Source organism: Brachyhypopomus gauderio, chromosome 8, assembly GCF_052324685.1.
Source record: "Brachyhypopomus gauderio isolate BG-103 chromosome 8, BGAUD_0.2, whole genome shotgun sequence".
Classification (NCBI taxonomy): Eukaryota; Metazoa; Chordata; class Actinopteri; order Gymnotiformes; family Hypopomidae; genus Brachyhypopomus; species Brachyhypopomus gauderio.
The window spans coordinates 19,641,197-19,646,593 of record NC_135218.1 but is presented as its reverse complement, the minus strand read 5'-3'; the positions used below and the strand labels follow the sequence as shown (position 1 = coordinate 19,646,593).

The 5,397-nt window shown below is 44.0% G+C and overlaps 1 long non-coding RNA gene across 1 annotated transcript in view; it reads left to right on the top strand.

Annotated features, from left to right (window-relative positions):
• The window catches only part of LOC143521810 (uncharacterized), an 11,039-nt gene continuing 5,642 nt past the window's right edge, over nt 1–5,397 (top strand). Inside the window, exon 1 of the long non-coding RNA XR_013132849.1 lies at nt 1–144. This is a non-coding gene — a long non-coding RNA (uncharacterized LOC143521810). The remainder of the gene's footprint in view (nt 145–5,397) is intronic.

Sequence of the window (5,397 nt, the reverse complement as noted above, 5' to 3'; positions counted from 1 at the left end):
GAAAAGCAAATAAGTGGCAAAATAGTGGACCGGGAATAGAATGAAGTTGACAGGACAGCAGGAATGGATGGATGAAAAAGTGAATGGAAAAGAAGAGAGATGAGAAGAAAGGAGTGAAAAGGAGAAGAAATGAGACGAGAAGAGGTCAGTCACTCAGGAGCACATTAAATATTTCATGAGGTGTGTGGTGTAGAAGAGACAAGGAAGAGTGGTCAGAGAGGTTAGAGAGAGAGAGGGAGGGAGAAAAAAGACACAGAGAATGAGAGAGACAAGGATTGTGAGAGATGGAGGGAGAGATGGAGGGAGAAAGAAAGAGAACAAGAATGAGATATAGGGAGTGTGAGAGAGTGAGAGTGTGTGAGAGGGAGTGTGTGAGAGAGAGAGTGAGAGAGTGAGAAGAAGAAAGAGAGGCAATGTGAGAGATAGAGGGAGAGAAAGGGAAAAGAATAAGAGAGAGAATGAGAATGAGAGAAAGAGGGAGTGTGAGAGGTAGATGCACTTAGAGAGATCTAAAGTGTGATGTTAAATATAAGTTTTCATGCCCATAGTTATGACAAGATCGCATTGATAAATTATGTTTAGATAAGATAAGATAAGATAAGATAAAATAATATAATATAAGATAAGATAAGATAAGATAAGACTTTAATGATCCCACCTCAGGGATCACCTTGTTCATTACAGCAGCTTAAGTAAAAGTAAGGATGAAATAGAATAAAAATAGAATATAATTGAAAACACTATACATAAAAATATATATCAATGGACATATATATCAAAACACTATATACATTTGTAGCCGATGATTTGCAATTTGTACACAGCTCACACAGAATGCATTATGGGTGGGAATGTAGATAAACAAAAATGTATATGTTCCATATGTAAAGTACACTGTGTGCATAAGTGATGGCAGTAAAGTGTGACTCGTGTCATTATGATGCGTTATATGTATTTTTTTACGTGTAGAAAGTAAACATTACTTCTGATTACAAAAATCATAAACAATACAAAACTGATGTCTCTGGCAATAGTGTCTTTTAAAGGTGAGGAGGGCAACCCTCGATCGACTCTCAGCTCACACTGGCTTTGAGTAACACTGGACACTTGCACACAACTGTCTTGCCAGAGCATTTTTACAGGTTGGAGCAACACACTGTAACCCATTCACAAGTGTTTAAACCTTCCACCCCGTTCAGTTACTGAGAGGATGTCCATCTGCACCGTATCCATTACTGAGGGCTGTCAGCCTACACATCCACTGCTGATTTGAGTGCAGATTTGAGGGTTGATTTGAGGGTTGATTTGATTGCTGATACCAGGCACAGAATCACTTCCTGTATTTGTTACATATCTCAGAGTGACTGTTGGGCTAAAGGTGGTCCAACTGCCCAAAAAATGTCCAGTCAGCAGCAGGTCCTGTGGTCAGATACAGATCACGGAACACGTGTGGGAGGAGTCAGAAGATACTACAGCAACACAATACGAGAGTCAGCAGTTGTACCTACAAGGTTTTCCTGTTGAATAAATGATTCACCTTAAGTGCATATGTAGAGGTGTAGATGTGTAGAGGTGTAGGGGTGTGGAGATCTGGAGGTGTAGAGTTGTGGAGGTGTAGAGGTGTGGAGATCTGGAGGTGTAGAGCTGTGGAGATGTGGAGGTCAGGACGTGTGGAGATCTGGAGTTGTGGAGGTGTGGAGGTGTAGAGGTAGGGAGTTGTGGAAATCTGGAGGTGTGGAGGTCAAGAGGTGTGGAGATCTGGAGGTCTGGAGGTCTGGAGGTGTGGAGGTGTGGAGGTCAGGAGGTGTGGAGATCTGGAGGTGTGGAGGTGTGGAGGTCAAGAGGTGTGGAGATCTGGAGGTGTGGAGGTGTAGAGGTGTGGAGGTCAGGAGGTGTGGAGATCTGGAGGTATGGAGGTGTAGAGGTGTGGAGATCTGGAGGTGTGGAGGTGTAGAGGTGTGGAGGTCAGGAGGTGTGGAGGTGTGGAGGTGTAGAGGTGTGGATATCTGGAGGTGTGGAGGCGTGAAGGTGTGGAGGTGTGGATATGTGGAGGTGTGGAGATGTGCAGATCTGGAGGTGTGGAGATCTGGAGGTGTGAAGGTGTGGAGGTGTAGAGATCTGGAGGTCTTGAGGTGTGGAGGTCTGGAGGTCAGTAGATGTGGAGGTGAGAAGGTGTGAAGTTGTGGAGGTCTGGAGATGTGGAGGTGTGGAGGTTTGGAGATGTGGAGGTGTGAAGGTGTGAAGTTGTGGAGGTGTGGAGGTCTGGAGATGTGGAGGTTTAGAAATGTGGAGGTGTGGAGGAGTGAAGTTGTGGAGGTGTGGAGGTTTAGAGATGTGGAGGTGTGGAGGTGTGAAGTTGTGGAGGTGTGGAGGTGAGGAGATCCAGATGTGGTGGAGATCAACCCTAAGCAGTGAGGCACTGACACATGTCTGAGTGATGTGCAAATGCACATGACCTCCTCAATCAAGAAAAGTCCTTATTCACACAGAAGTGGCAGCCTGGCTGTCTAAGTTTAATCAAGCCTCCCTTAATTTGCTCTGCCTCTGGGGCTTGATGAAGTGTCTCTGAAGTCCTGTAAATAGATGGTAGTGCAAAGGAGCCTGAGGTAAATATGTTATCATGGTTATCACAGATGTGACACTGTTATTCACTCAGTCACCAGAGGGTGAAGGTGAAGTCACTCCCCAACCACGTAACTAAGGCAACCAGGGCTGCTTGGCGACCAGGACCGTCCTTCCACAAGCACGCAGAAATGCAGCTTGGACTCCATCATGGACGTGGTGGACGTGGCCATGGCTGATTGGGGCTCAGAGACATGTAGCTGGTTCTGCTTCCGGATGTGATTGGTATGGGGGAATAAAGACATCCGTTTGGAGCAGGAACTTTGGGAGGTGTCATGATGAAACTCTGTGATTGGGTGACTCCTGGTAAGGTAAACAAACATACAAACAGCACTAACTCATGTAGTCTATCTATTGACCTGGTGCACTAAACCTTAAGCACATTCTCTGCCTTACACTCATTCAGGAATTCTAAACACTTTTTGCAAAATATTAAATACAGTTCCTTACATGCTTCTTTTGGAAAACACTGCCATGTAAATGCCCCACCCATGTACCAATTATCAAAACCCATGCAAACCCAAACCCTGTCCTGACAGACAAACCCAAAACCAGTCTTGACAGACAAACCCAAACCCAGCCCAGACAGACAAAACACTGCTAGCTAATGTGTATAAATATTTAGTAATAACAACCTGAGTCCTATAAAGAAGCCACAAGTAGCATATCTTGGTTTGCACAACAGTGGAGTCCAATACTGCACAGAGATGATAATGAAGAGGATGAGAATGAGGAAGAGGATGAGCAACCATAACGGAAGAGACCAGAGCCTCTACGGTTGATCGTGTGGTCATGACCATGTGATCAACCACGAGTTGAATTCACTGTAGGCAAATGGGCCAGCCTAATCTGTGTTGCTACTCTGTTGCCTCATCCAGACGGACCTATCATCTATACATACTACTGAACTCACAGAACCGAACTATGTATACTACTGTACTACTCTATTGTAGTACCATATCAGTAGTTACAGTAACTTACAGTAAAATTGCATTTCATGCAGATAAAGTAAAATGTTCAAATCATGTATTTGCAGAACTGCTAGATTACCCCTTAATGGGACAAGAAGAAGGCTATTAATCCCAGAATAGAAAGAGACCATCATCAACACGGCCAGAGCAAACAATAACATACTTTTATCATACTTTTATCAGCTCACCATCACTCACAATGTCACCTTCAGCAACATCCAATTAGTGAGCCTTCCTCAACGCAGAGGACAACATGCTCATTCTCCATCACTATGGCCATGGACCAGATCAGTCCAAATCTGTTGTGGTTTCCAGCGGGTTGCTCAATAACACCCATGATTTATTGTGCTTCACCTCCACCAAACTCTCCTTTCCTCAGTCCTTGAGGACTTTTTGGCATGGAGGTGGTTTCATATGCCTCCTCCAGGTGATGGAGGAAGCTGGTGGTGACATTGATGGGGGAGCATGACAGGGTGGATACGTCACTCCAGAAGGTCCTTCTCCCGCTGTCTGGCCAGAGAGGAGCCACATACGAGACAATATGGACCCACATACGAGACAATATGGACCCACATACGAGACAATATGGACCCACATACGAGACAATATGGACCCACATACGAGACAATATGGACCCACATACGAGACAATATGGACCCACATACGAGACAATATGGACCCACATACGAGACAATATGTGCCCAAATATGAGACGATATGGACCCTGATTTTGTATGTCGAAGTTCAAGCTTTTTTTTTTGGCTTTTGTCATCTGTGTATTACAGTATAAACAGGATGAGTTACAGATCTGTTCATGCGGAAAGAAAATAAACATTCTCCTTGTAACTGTTATTTACTTTATGGTGTAAATGTGCTGAATATGTATAAATGAGCTGTATACATGATGTTGATTGTTGATTCTACTCTCTCTTTAATCAGGGTTACAATACTTCATTACCTACATGCAGCGCTACAGCCCGAGCTGTAAGAGCAGATTGAACTGTGTGTTGGGCGTTAAACTGATAATCATTAAGCCACTGAACTTCATACACATCTCATCTTTCCACATCAACCTGTGTGTTGGTTTGGCATAAACACTCTGGGTACAAACACGCTCAATTACTCCCACAAGAGGGACAGTGTCCCCCCATTAACTAAAGGATTTTACAATGAACCAAACCTCCAGTCTACAAGATTAAAGATTAATGAGCCCTAATGATTATTGATAGATGTCCTCTGGTGATGAACAGTAAGGCTATAGACCTATAGACACAGACATGTGCGCGCACACACACACACACACACACACACACACACACACACACACACACACACACACACACACACACACACACACACACACACACACACACACACACACAGGCAAACAACAAGAGGTAATAGTTTTGTCTTTTTGCATCTGAATGTATAAACACTCATGAGATATGTGACATACACACCTGCTGGGACACATTTATGTGTATGTGTGTGTGTGTGTGTGTGTGTGTGTGTGTGTGTGTGTGTGTGTGTATGTGTGTATATGTGTTTGTGCACGTTTGCATCCTGCTGCAAGAGTGAAATATCATCTACAAGATCCAATTACAGGTTCTCTCTCTCTTTCTCTCTCTCACACGCACACACACACACACACACACACACACACACACACACACACACACACACACACACACACACACACACACACACACACACATACACACACACACACACACACTCACATCAGTTTGGACTGACATGCAAACTGTTAGTGAAATCCAGAAAGACCAAACACAATATAACATCT